This window comes from Eupeodes corollae, chromosome 1, assembly GCF_945859685.1.
Source record: "Eupeodes corollae chromosome 1, idEupCoro1.1, whole genome shotgun sequence".
Taxonomy (NCBI): domain Eukaryota; kingdom Metazoa; phylum Arthropoda; class Insecta; order Diptera; family Syrphidae; genus Eupeodes; species Eupeodes corollae.
The window spans coordinates 210,810,388-210,825,233 of NC_079147.1; the positions used below are offsets into that span (position 1 = coordinate 210,810,388).

The window sequence follows — 14,846 nt, forward strand, 5'->3', positions numbered from 1 at the left end:
GAATGAAAGTCTTAGGCACTAAACCATGTAGCCATGGGTACTAAACAAAATTTAACTAGAAGAAAAAATTGGTCTCCGAAAGTATCATAACATACAATGATCTGAAAGTCATCACAACGTCGTCACTTCAAAAATCGATTTTTACTGAAGCAAAGTGTAATTTTTGGGAGGCAACATTTACTGATTATTGCAAAATTTTAAGAACTTAATGCAATCCTCTGAATTTTTTTAGTCTATTTTGCGTATGGGTCTGTTTTATTGAAGTCCTTGAAATCTTTTTTTAACTTTAAACTGAAACTGAGTCATTGATTTGATTTGATAAAAAAAGTACTTACAGATTCCATTCAATTGCAAAAGGGTTTTCTTTCCCTTTTATGTAAGTAAAAATCCGTTATTAGACAAATTGTTTCCCAACAATAGCGCCAGTATTCTCTGAAACTGATTTTGAAAAGTTAAGAAAATTCTCACTAGAAAAGCTATTAAATCACTTGCTTACTTTTATAAACTGCTCAGAAAATACTTTACACAATCCATAATACAAACCTTCACCAGGACTAATAATATTAACAAGAGTATTCCGATTTTCCCCAACATTTCTTTGTGTAAAACCTTTTTCAAGTTTTATTCACCTTTTAGACCATTTAAATAAGTCTTACTTTTAAGCCAAAGAGAAAGCATCATAAGAACTTTATCTTGGTGAAATTTCCCTTAGATTTTTTATTTAAACCACCCTGTTGAAAATATCGCTTCATCCATTCATCACCACCTCAAAACTGCAAACTACGGATCAACTTACTTTGGTGGTTCTATACACCACTTACGCTAGGGTTTCAAGTGTCTAGACCCAAGTAGATAGACCCTGCTGCTGCTGCTATTGCTGCTGTTATTACCTCCACTTCTGCTGCGCTGCTGTTTTGTGGTGGCACAGTTAGTCTACATAATATGAAACCTACTCGTAATACTATACTCGTAGGTATCTCAGATGTCTCCAAATCTTTTGTTCGTCGATTAGTCGGTGTTTGACTTGGCTTCCGATCAGAAGAACTTCAACCCTCATTCGCTTGTGTGCTCGCGTATTTATGTGCTGTGATGAAAAAGTCTGAAATTATAAGAAAAGTGTGAAAAGTGATTTTTCGATTCACCAACGATCGTCATTGCCGCGCGCCGGTCATTGAGTTGACGAAACTATCACCGTCATCATTGTCAAACTACAACGACGACGACAGTCGACAACACTACCATTCATACTCGACAACAATCGAATGTTTTGAGTCTGCGACTATAGGAATAGGTGCCTCTTTAAGTTCGTCTGATTCTCCACTAACTGAAGGGTGCTTGTTTAAGAGCGTGAGGTGCTAATGCGTCTAGGAAATAATATTTTATTTTATTTTATTTTATTTTGTGATGTTATGCAAAATATAATCGGGACTTGACGGTGGTGGTGCGGAGTGACGCGCATGGAAGTAATAGGATTTTTGTGATTCTACCTGGAGTTAAGTGATTGTGAAAAGATCTCTTTAAAAATCGATTAAATTACGACAGTATTTATAGGAAAATTTATAGTGCTTATTGATGACGAAAGAGAAAAAAAATTACGAGAAATGTGCTAACTTTACATTAATTTATTAATAAGAAAATATTCAAATAAAATATTGTGATTTTTGTACTTTGAGTACAAAACTCCTGACGGGATTTCCATTGAACTTCGAAACATTCCAGAGATCTTTAAGGTAAGTAAAAAAAAGTCATATATTTTTTTCAGAATTGAGATTTTCAGGTCCAGATTTACAATACGTTTTTTGATTATCTTTAATTAGTTGTTACATCTTTTATTTATGGATGAAATTAGATAAATATTAATGAATCGAAAAAAAAACTTCAGTTCAACTCTAAACTCTCTTTTCAATTAATCTTCCTTCAAGGTATAAGAATTGTACGTTTTGTCTTGTTAACTTCCTATAGGAATTTTTGTAATGGTCCGATTTGTCAATTTGGAAATTTTGACTTTTCTCGACGTTTCAAGGTCCCTAGAGTCGAAATAAAAGATTTTTAGAAATATATCTGTGCGTGCGTGTGTACGTACATAGCTCAAGAACCAGTAGAGATAGTGACTTAAAATACATTTTGTTCTACAGATAAAAATGCAGAAACATGCAGAAAAAAAACAATTAATATCTCAGAAACCAATAACGCTAGAGACTTGACTTAAATTGTATATAATATATTGTAACGTGGTACCAAACTATTTTATTGTTTGAAAAAAAGTCCTTTTAAAGTTTTTTTTTAAATCAAAAAAACTGAAAATGATTTTATCTCCAAAATAATTTTGTGCAACGAAAAGTAACGTTTCTAACATCTGGTAAAATTTCGAGAAAAATCGAATTTATAGAGAAATAAGAATTAATAAGAGTTAGTGAAATTGATTTTCTACTCAAATAACTTTTCAAAATTTTAATATTATTGTCAAAATTGAGTAACATTTTGAGAAAAATCGAATCGACAGTTTTTTTTTACAAAAAATTAAAAACCTAAACAATAATTAACAAAAGTTGGTAAAAATTGATTTTCGACTTAAATATCTTTTCAAAACTTTGAGATTTTGGCTTAAGTCTAATTTTAAGTTATGAGAAATATTGTTTAGACATTCGATAAAATTTTTTGGAAAATCGAATTGAAAGTTTTTTAACAAAAAATAAAAACCTAAAAAAAAACATTTCTAAAAGTTCCTAAAAATTGATTAATTTTATCTCACATAAAATATTGTTTTCGACATTCAGTGAATATTTGATAAAAATCCGACAGTCCGTTTTTTCATAAAAAAAATACAATCTACAAAATGCTACGAACATTTGGTAAAAATGATGCTCGGTTCACGATATCACGTGAACAATAGAAGGTATTGACTTTAAATTAATTTCATTCATCCAATTTGTATTGGTTTGTATAAGAAATAAAAACTCTTAAGAAATGCTACCAAAAATTGGTAAAAATTGGTTAGCGTCTAAAAAATCTCGTTGACTACAATATATTTTGAAATCAAACTATTTCATCATATGCTTAATATGGTTATTATTTTTTAAAATTTTTAGAATAATTCAATTGACAAATTTTTAATAAAACACGAAAACCTACAAACCTTTTAAGCAAGACAAATCGACAGATAGGATAGGAAGTTATTAGTGTGGGTCGCATCCCAGCCTCTTTTTTTATTTTATGTTTTTATATTGTTTTAAACTTTTCACTTTCAGAAATAAAATCTCTGGTGATTAAAACAACCCATTCGAAGCGACTTTTGATTAGAAAAGATTATCGATGTTTCAACGGGATTTATTGGGAAAAACTCCTCTCATTTTCGTTTTCCTTTATTATTTTCTTACATATGTAAATGAAGGTAATATTAGATAAAAAATATCACCTTGCTTCTTTAAAAATTCCGACAAAGCTGAATTTTGTCGGAAATGTCCTTAAAACTCTATCTAATTTTGGACGTGAGCAATTTAATTTAGAGGAAAGTGTGAAAGGGGTACATTACTCGAAAACTATAGTTTTTTGTAACTCATGTATTATAATCTACAAAATTTTCGTACAGTTGATAGTTTGGGAGAAAAACGGTCGAAAACATTTTAAGTATTCCATTATGTCAATAAATGTAAAAAGTACGCATTTTCAGTAGTAAATTTGTTCTTAATTGGATGATTGGAAAATATTTTTCATTAGAAAACCAAGTTTTAGATTATTACCTTAAGGAAAACGCAGTCATTTTTTTAAATAACTCCCAAAAAGTTTATTTCTTCACTTAATGATCTAGAGAAAACCTGTAGACACTACAAATACCTACAAAATAATACACTTATATAGTGCGTAGAATCATTTTTTAAATTAAAGTGGGAAAAAGTTAATTTCATAGTTTGAAAATCACAGATTTGTTTACTCTCCCGCACTTTTTCACTGTTCATTACATTTTTTCTTAAATTAAACGATACTATTTCTGATATTTATAGAACTCATTTTAAAGGTTTTAAGATCAATAGATTTTTATTGCTCGTCTTGAATATTTAAAAGATTTTAAGAGTGGTAAGGGGTTATCAAAAAAAAAATACAAAGGTATTTGACATATCACAGAAGAAATCCAAGTTTTTTTTACTCCGATCCGATCGATTTGTCTAAAAGTTAAAAAATTATTAGGAACAACATTTTGTGTTAGATAAACAAATTTAAAGTCAATGGCGCAAAATTTTAAACAACCTATTGTTAAGGGTTTAATGATTTACGAGTAAGCAATTTGCTAAATATTTAGGAATTTCCTAAGCGAGTTCAAAATTTTATATTTTTGCTAACTAGTAAATTTCTAATAGTCTTTTATTAAAAAACAACCATCCAAACATGTCTAAAAAGTGACATTTCGTGGAAATAAACTGGGCAATTACACTTAAACAAACGGATTGGAATTCTTTACTGTTGACTGAATCATTCCATCCACTGCTCTTATAAGAATGGACAAGTTTAGACAACATAAGGGACTTCATTTGCAATCAACTTCATTCTTTGAAAGTACATTTTGACCAAGGCAACTAGTTAGTTTTTCAAGTGTCAAGAATTTCAAATTCAGAACTTTACTTCGCAACTCACTAATTTATGTTCATAGTACAAGTACTACCGAAAACAATATTGTCTACAAAACAGTCCTCAGGCAAACTACAAATCCATCACGATTTGTATTTGGTATTGTAAACAAATATTACTTATTTCTTTTCCAAATTGACAAGGAAACCATCTGCAGACAACATTAAATGGAGTTGTGCAGAAAATAAATAAATCATAGAGTAATAAAGTTCAGCTTTCAGTTGAATAAAAAAGCATGATCAACTGTCATTTTGATAGAAGTAGACTTGACTTAATATAGTTAGGGAAATTTTTATTGACTAACTTTCCAGTCAACATTCCATTGAAGTTGCCTTAATTGGAAGGTAATATTTTGGCAGATGGCGAATCAGAGGCTAGAAACTTGCCTTACTTTCAAGTCCCTTATGGTGTCTGAACTTGCCCAATAATTTTACAGATGTCATATGGATTTAGCAAATTACTAAAAGTTAAAGTAACCATTCCGTGATTTAATGGTTTGCAAATTGTTAGGAGACAGTTTGATGTTAAGATTGTTTAAAATTACATTAAAAATGTATTTTACAATTTACTAAATCGTTTAAAATTTTGCGCCAATATTTTTATTTACTCTTCTAAACTTGAATCAAAAGCAATTTCTTATTAGGTTCCCGTGTTTTGTAAAAAAAAGTTGTCAATTCATTTTCTTTAACTAAAAGTCAGGAACAATATTTTGCACATCATAAAATAAGTTCGATTACAAAACCTTTTTTTGTTGACGAGATCTTTAGTCGAAAACGAATTTTGTCTAAGGTCATTATCTTACGTTAACAACAAAGTTTAGCATAGAATACTTAATTAAAATTGAACTTTTATTCACGAGATATCGAGAAACGAACATCAATTTTTACTAATTTCGTGTAGCATTTTTTGCACTCGTGGTTTTTTTTTCAGTCAATAACGGTTTTTTTTTGGAATTCTATAAATAGTATAGTAGAAAATTCCCAAGAAAACACATCGGCAGTAGCCAGATTTTTGTATTTCAAAATTATTACAACTGAAAGAAGATCTGTCAGAATAATAATAAAAAACACACAAATAGAAGAAAGTTTTATGAAAATCAAAAGTTAAAATTAACTCAGAAAGAAAATCTAACTAAAACTAATAAAATAGACAATGTTCGAGAGGAAATGGTAAGAAAACATCTGGAAATTGAGATTCCATAAGAAAAGTTCAGACAATTTGACATAAAATAAAAATTTCAACAAACCCCCTGAAAGAGCCTGAAAATCGGCTCTATTCTTTATATACGAGTACCTGCATTGAGTTGAAGTGAGCTTGATTCCTCCACACAGGTTTTTCTTCTTTTGAATTGTTTTTACAGATAATGCATTATGGTCTGTTTATTTGATGTTTCTGTAGCATATTCTTATATGGTGCTGAACTATTTAGTTTTTCATTGATTAACAGGAACCAAACTTGCACTCCATAAGAAACATCGAAACACCATTTGCATTTAAGAAAGTGCTGTCAAACTTAATCATTTTTCAATCTTTGTTTTCGGTGAAAATACCAAACAAATTTATTTTATCTAAACTGAGAAAAACCTTTGGTGGAAGCATAGAAGAACATAATTATCTTTTCTGTTCTTGCAAAATAAACCCAGTTAGTCCATTTTCATTAACAATTGATTGATTGATTTTTTTTCGCCAATGGAAAACAAATGATTACAAATGCACAACTACTCAACGAACACTGCCATCGAGAATGCAATATCAACTGTACCAACATTTGAGAACGATATTGTTTTTGTTTTTCGTGTAAAATCCTACTATTCTATTGATAGATTTTCCAAAAAACACGGGTAATATCTTTAATTTTTGCCAAGATATTCGAGTGAGTAATCAATTATAAGTAGTACCCGTGGCATCATGATTAGTGCGTTGGACTCTTATGCGAGAGGTCTTGGGTTCGATGGGTACTGCCTCTTGCGAGTAATTGACAAATTCTCCAAGAGTAATTCCGTCAACTTATTTATTTATTTTAAAATCAATTATAACCAACTTTAAATAATACTTTCTTATTATTTTGTTTTAACCGTTAAAACCTAAACCTAAATCTCAAAAACGTTAATTTTCGTCGATTAACTTTATTTTTGGAGGTAAAACCATTTTTGCTCGTAAATTCTTCGGGGTGACAAAGTTTTCTGGTATCATGTCACATTATATTATATATAATTTAACTCAAGTCACAAGCGTTATTGGTTCGTGAGATATTTTGGGTCAATCAGAATTGTCGCTTTTTTGAAATTGCTATAATAGAAAAAAATCACCCACTTAATTTTTCTTTAAACCCCTTTTTGCATCTTTTTGTGTTATTATCTGTACAACAAAATATATTTGAAGTGTTAAGGACGCGTGTAAACCGCATTGCGATCTTAGAAACTATATTTTTAAGTGAAGAGGAATAAAGCGCCCACCATTTTTATAAATCTGATAAGTGAATGAAAAACAATATACTGTCTTATATTGCATTACACGCTATTTCTTTGTCAGAAAACAATTATTTTATCTGTTTTTGAATTTTGGAAGCGACATCAATCACATGTTATTCAAACTTAGAAATTTAATATTTGAATTATATTGTGCGAAGAGAACATTTTCGCATAAGTAAGTAAACACAGAGCGGCTGAAGTGGTTTTTATTAAGAGTGACTTTTTAGCTATTATCTTTTTGGCAACACTGGTTTGAACAGCTGACGCACGCTTCGTGTTTTGTATCACTGTCAAACATCTCCAGTTTGGCCTATAACTTAACCATGAATCGTCTTACAACCGAACAACGCTTGCAAATTATTGAATTTTATTATCAAAATGCGTACTCTTTTAAGAAAGTTAAACGCGCGCTTCTTCCATTTTATGGTCAGTTTAATCGACCCACTGAAGCGGTTATTGTGACTAAATTTTGCACCAAATTTTCATTCTTCGACATTAAACCCCCAACATGCTTACGTATAGTGCGTACTAAAAAAAATATCGCAGCTGTATCTGCCAGTGTTAATGATGACCATCAATTATCGATTTGTCACAAGGTGAGGTTAAGGTGGCTGTTTATGATGGAAAAGGACACACTTAGGCCAGTTTAATGGCTGTAATACCACATAAATCTTGAGGCTTCCTCCTAAGATCAATGGCACCAGTTTGAGTCCCTTACGAAATTTGACAGGCTGATTATGCTGATAATTTTAGGTGTGATGCCTTTCAAAACACAGCTGGTGCAAGAGTTGAATCCTAACGTTTTACTGCAACGTACAATTTTTGGTGAATGGGCTCTAGGAAAGTTGGCCGAAAATCCACTATTTTACCAAAAAATTGTGTTCAGCGACGAAGCTCATTTTTGGCTCAATGGGTACGCAAATAAGCAGAACTGTTGATTTTGGAGTGAATATTAGCCAGAAGCATACAAGCATCCAATCCAATGCATCCAGAAAAAGTCACAGCTTGGTGCGGTTTATAGGCTGGTGGCATCATTAGACCGTACTTCTTTAAAGATGATGCGAATCTTAAAGTAACTGTAATTGTTGAGCGATCCTGTGAGATGATTTTCAACTTTTTTTGCCAAAGTGCAAGAGCTTGACTTGCATGAAATGTGGTTTCAACAAGACGGCCCCACGTGCCACACAGTATACTCAACTTATTTAGAGGCGAGTTCGTGAACATTTTATTTCACGTTTGATACCGGTCAATTTGCCGCCTAGATCGTGCGATTTAACGTCCTTAGACTATTTTTTGTGGGGCTATGTTAAAGTTCATGTCTATACAGACAAGACCGCTTCAATTGACGCATTGGAAGACAACATTGAAGCATTTATTCGTGAAATACCGGCCGGAATGTTTGGAAAGAGTATGCCGAAATTGGACTAAGTGGATGGACCATTTGAGACGCAGTCAAGGTTAAATTTTGCCTGAAATAATCTTCAAACATTAAATTATATGGACCGTACTATCGATTCAAATAAAGATGTCATGCATTTTTTTGAATTGTATGTGTTTTTTTTTTGACAAACTTTCCTATAGCTTTTACAAAATCACCCGCAACAAGATAAACTTAGAAATTCGATCGTCATCATATTAGTTCATCACCGGTCTAAAAAAATGATGCATTTACTTGACATGACCTTAGGATAGTATTTAATGGCTTTGTATGACTGTACAATTTACTAAATGTAAAAAGTAATAACATTAAACTCTCACAGCGATGTAAACTTTTGTTAGGGAAAATAAAAATAATATTTTATATCGGCAGTCATGATGTTATTGCGTCAATATTTTGTTTTTAAATATTGTTTAAAATGTGCGTTGTGTTTGTTCTACCAAACCAAACGCAACTTAAGCAACTTAAAAAACATAATCAAAAACGAATTTTAATAATTGTAAAATACAGATTATATTATTTTTTGCTGCCCTCTATTAAAGATAAAACTGGGAGTTCTCTTTCTATATTATTAAATATCATCTGTACCAACTTTATTTTGAAAAGATGAAGAAAGCTTTGTAATAAACTTAATTTTTTTTCGGAATTTTCTGAGCTAAATTTGATGTGCTGGAACAATTTTGTTACCATACAAAGAATTAGAATTCAAAATCTGAGATCTCATTCAAAGACTTTGCAGTACACATAGAAAACGAAAGGCTTTAATTTTGTATTTTTTAAGCCAATAAATGTACTTGTTTATTATATAGAAAAAAATTCAGTGGAAAAAGTTAAAAATGATTTATTACTGTTTGTCCAGACCCTGAAAGCAACATTTTTTAACGTAAACAATATTATTTAAAAATAAAAAACAAGTGCTAATCTGTCAAAAAATATATTATTTAATAAAAAAATAAACAAACAGAGATGTTATAGAAACGTATTAAAAATAATAACAAATATATTTTAAAGGTACATAGTTACTCAACTAAATGGATTTCACAATTTCGTTAACTGCTAATTTGTTTATTATGATTCAAAATTTAAATACATATCTACATAATACCTCTATAAATTGGACATGAAATAAAGATTCATGAGATAGTTGTTACTTATAAAAGCTCGTATAAATGACAAGATCAATTGATAAAAAGGTACTTCTATTTTAAGTGACATCTCGATCAAAAATTTAAGTAAAATTGAGGAATAATAGGACAGGTAAAGACGATATGGTGACATTGCTTTCCAATAAGGGCGACTTTATAGGGAAGTTTATCAAGAAAAATATCCATAAATATCTAAGTAAAGTCTACTTATGTGTGTCAAAATGACAGCTGATCATTTTGTGTTTTCATTTAACTCAAAGCTGAACTTTATTACTCTGTGACTATAATGTTTTCGTTACTTTTCGCACGATCAACTGAAGCTTGAGGTTATTGAAGTGAAGTTCCAAATTTGAAATTATTGACAGTTAATTTTTGACACTGTGGCTTGATGAATCTTGGAACGCCAAGCCAAATCAAAATTGAAAAGTTACAAACCAAATCTTACAAGGAGTACACACATTTGAAAGTACTATAGTAAGTTACTTAATTAAATTACTTAAGCCTAAATTTTTTAGTGTAAGACTAAACATGGTTTCTTAATTATATCAATTTTTTTTATTGTATAACGATTATTTAACGAAATTATATGTTACTGATTTCAGTTCTATTGCCTTATTCGAACAGCTTATTTGAGAAAGCAATTTGCATGACAAGAATTCCTTTTGGAGGTTTTGTCACTTCATCGTAAGAGGCAGTATGTCTGTGAGAGAATCTAAGGTGACGCAGGCAGGGATTCAATTCAAGACCGCCGGCATGACAAACCTATGCACTAACCATCAGGCCACTGATACTACTTAAACTTTTTAATTCCTTCGACAAAAACACCACACCACATCGTTCGTAAACTTAAATGTTACGTAATAAATTAATAGGTTCACGATAATGTCTTGTAATTTCCCAATTCATTATCTTTTATCTTGAAGAAGACCCCGTTTTTAAGTGATACCTTTGATGAGCAATCATCATCAATCTATTTATCATTTCATCGTCTTCACTTAATTTGATTAATATTTTTTTATAGATGGAAGAGTGTCTTGAAGTGATAATAATGTCAATAGGATATTTATTTTTTAAATATAATATTTGAAAAAAGTAAGTTATAACACATCCAAAATTTGAGTTTTTTTTTCAAAAATGTAATCATAGACGGTTCAATCTTTATGTATGTAGGTACAAGGGCGGATTATACTTCAGTCAAAACGGCCATTGTGAACTCCATGGGAAGTTTGTTTTTACTTAAATGAAACAAGACAATATACAGTGATGGAAAAAATAATAGAAACACTTTTTAACACATAAAAATGTATTTGTGAAGAGTGGGACAATAAAAACTACACCGATAGATTTGTAATAAAATCCTGAAAAAATAACAGAAACAAAATAAGAATGGTAATCTTTTTTAGCGAGAAACGGTAAAAGTATTTTAAATTCTTTAAGTATTTTGTAGTGGCACTCTTATTATTAATAATTGCTTTCATTGTTCGCCTTATCGAATTCCCCAATATATCACATGTCTCTACAGGTATGGAGTACAATACCCTTTAAATTTTCGAAAACAACTCGTCAACAACTTTTTGTTTTTACAATCTTTGATCCTTCGCTTTAGGATGTCCCATAAGTCTTCAATTGGATTAAGGCCGGGAAATGGTGATGGCCATTCCATGACATTGTTTTTGTTTTGTTGTAAGTATTGTTAAGCCAATTTTGAAGGGTGCTTCAGGTTATTATCCTGCATGACCTCTCATTTGATTGGAACCTCCTTTTCAATTAATGTTAGCATAACTGAATTTAAGATGTAGACATAATCCACATAGCTCATCTAATCTTTAATTCAAAATATTGGGCCTAAACCAGATGCTAAAAAGTACCCTCAAATCATTATATTGCCACCACCGTGCTTCACTGTCTTTTTTTGTGTATTTTGAGTTTAACTTCTTGTCTTTTAGCCTTCTCACATACATTTTTCCATCGGAAGTATACAAATTGATCTTCGTTTCATCCGACCACACAAATTTAATCCAATAAGAACGTTGTAAATGTTCGTTTGCAAAGGGAAGTCTTTGTATAATGATGGTTTTGTTGGTTAAAAAATGGCACTTTACTTGGACTTCGACCAGAAAGACTTGGTTCTATAAGTTGGTTTCTTATTTTTCTATACCTATCACTGGTTCGTTTTTGAGTTGTCTTAAAGAAAGAAATGGTCCCTTCTTACATATTCTTGCCAATAGTGTATAGTGCGAAGAAGCTTCTCTTTTTGTTCCTCTTGTTTCTTTTTTTAGGGTTGAATGTAAAGTTTCAAACACATTTTTCTTCTTTTTTCAACCATCACTTTTCCAGCTTGTCCTAGTTTTTTCATCACTTCGCATTCAAAATGAATACAATGTAATTCACGACTCTTACTTATTAAAATTATAGACGACTTTTAAAAATTTAGTTAATATCGAAAATAAAATATCTGACAAACTAATAAATAAACTCAAAAACCCTATTTGCATAAATTAAAAACTGACTCTTAAGTTAGAATAACAGTTAAAATAGCTTGTTTCTATTATGTTTTCCAGGCGAAATCTTCATTGGCATCAAACTTTTTACCATTAAGTGAAAACAAAAAGTTGTTTCCACAAAACAATTTTGCCAGAATTATTAGGTACCATTAAAATATAGAAAGACTAACGACAAAAGACTTAATTGCGAAAAAAAAATATTATGTATCGAAAATGATGAAGACATTTGTTTCTATTACTTACGTTACTAATTTTTGATAATGGGAATAATGCCTTAAGAAGTTTTATCCACAACTCCTGATAAACGAAAAGTAATAGCACTTGAGAGCAGAAAATTGAAAATCGATCTAAATTAACCGAAAGTCAGGCTTGTAAATGAACGTAATTTCTTGGGAATTCAATCTAATGATTGCATTTATTGAATTGACTTTAACGACTACAGATTAACAATCATTTGATTGCACTCAATTGATTGCGATCATTTCAGACTTTATGTATTCTTTGCATTTACTTCACTTAATTTAAATTAGTGCATCTTTTTGTAGTCGTTGCATTCTTTTTAAGCCCTTGCATTCTCTTAAAGTCTTTGAATTTTTTTGAAGTCTTTTTTGCTTAAAAAACGCGCTGCATCAACAAATCTTATGAATTTAATCGAACGGTGCGCGCGCCGCAGCGCTTTACACAAAAAAATTCTTTGATATTATTATCTATAGGGTTTTTTAATTGTCGCGGGTAGATTTTGGCACCCCGTGGCGACCATTGTGTTTTGGTGACAATTCTTTTGTTTATTATTCACTTGATTATGCCAAATCATCATGACAAGTTTTAGAATTGAACAGCACGTTCCAATGAAAAATTTTTATTTTTAAGATCAGTGTCCGTTTACGCAAATGTTGCACGCAATTCGCCCATTTTACTATGATGATAGAATGATAGAAGTGGTGGCGCTTCACAGTCGACTCTTCAACGTTTTGTGCACAAATTTGAGATGACTGGTTTAGTAAACAATCACCCAACACCAGTAAGTTCAAAAAACGCAAGATCGGCAGAGAACATAGCTTCGGTCCGTAAAACTGTATAGCAGAACCCAGTTCAGTCGCCGTGCACAAGTACTCGACCTTTCACAGACTTAAACTTGGCGAATTTTGTGTCGGCACTTGATCCTACACCCGTACAAGATCCAACTGACCCAGGAGATAACGCCGTTTGTTCGCTGAATCATCTTTAGTGACGATGAATGGCTGTGTTAACAAGCAAAATTGCCGTATACGGGATGATACCAACCCACCCGACGTTCACCAGTTTATAATGCATCCTCAAAAAGTTACCGTTTGGTGTGGATTTTGGGCCGGCGCGGTCATAATTGGTCCGTAATTTTTTAAAAACGACCTTCAACAGCGAGCGCTATATAACGATAATAACTAATTTTGTATGGCCTAAATTGAACCATATAGACTTATACCACATGTAGTTCGAGCAGGACAGCGCTACGTGCCACACAGCAAACGCCACGACATCTACCCGCCTTTATTGAAAAACCCCTTTATAAAAATCTAGCTTGGAACGCGACAAATCGCAATCAGTTGACTATATTCAAATGATTGGACAAAAAATGATTGCATTCTTTTATAGTCCCAATCTCTAATTGAATTCAAATAATGCAATCTTTTAGTTGAATTCAATATCTGATTTATAATAAAAAAAAAAAACATTCAAAAAACATTGCATTCTTTAACAAGTCTGTAAACCTAATCTTATCTGTAACCTTTAAGTCATTTTATTCATATGACAACTTTTGCGCCATCTTGCAAATACTCATTTCCAAATTTTATAAAATTGGTTCAAGTTTCAAAGCTTTCAAATTCCGCTTCTGTTGACATCAGAATAAACAATTTAATGTAACTTAAGATTTTGATTAGCACATAACAAAGTTGTAACGAACGTGTTTAGCTTTTCAATCGCCATATTGCGGCAGCAGCAATACTTAAACGTTGTCAAAATGAAATCAAATATTATTATGATAATGAATAATGACTATGACTACGTTTTACCACATGTTATGAGTATTCAAATGAATTATGACATTAATATGTTAAATAATAATAAAATACAAAAACTGCATGTACAAATATTCAAATCGCATTATCAGTTTACATTTTTTTAAATGTTTATTGTTAAGTACTTTTGTGCTGTTGTTGTTGTTTTTTGCTGTGTTCAGTGTTTGCGACTATTGGAAAGTTCAGTAATTCTTGATTGAAACTAAATCATAATTTTACGGTGTTTTCAAGATTTTTATTAGGTACTTACTCCTACTTTAAAGTTTATCTTTATGATACAAAATTATGAACAAGTAAATATGTTTAAGTTAAGTGCAACAAATTTTGATATATACGTTTTATAAACAATTCATAATGAATTACTTCAACCTCATAATGTATCTATACTTCCGGACTTTATTACCTTCTTTAATTTTGTGTAAATATTAATTTTTGTTTGTATAAATAATAATTTTCGAATTGAACTTCTGGAGGAAATAGTGTTTTTTTTGTAGCTGTTTATTAAGTACACAGATTTAATCAGTATGTTTCCTACTTAGAACACTCTTTTAATCTAGAATCTAGATAGATCCACAGAATGAGAGTCTGATGATTTGTTATGAGTAGCGA

General features: G+C 31.0%; 1 protein-coding gene across 2 annotated transcripts in view; it reads left to right on the top strand.

Moving 5' to 3' along the window:
- Positions 1-991: 991 nt before the first annotated feature.
- LOC129939253 (G protein-activated inward rectifier potassium channel 3) overlaps positions 992-14,846 on the top strand; it is a 35,048-nt gene continuing 21,193 nt past the window's right edge. Inside the window, exon 1 of one of the 2 annotated variants that reach the window (XM_056047209.1) lies at positions 992-1,730. The gene's annotated coding sequence lies outside the window, so the exon portion shown is untranslated. The remainder of the gene's footprint in view (positions 1,731-14,846) is intronic. The other variant, XR_008780525.1, reaches the window with a different exon arrangement.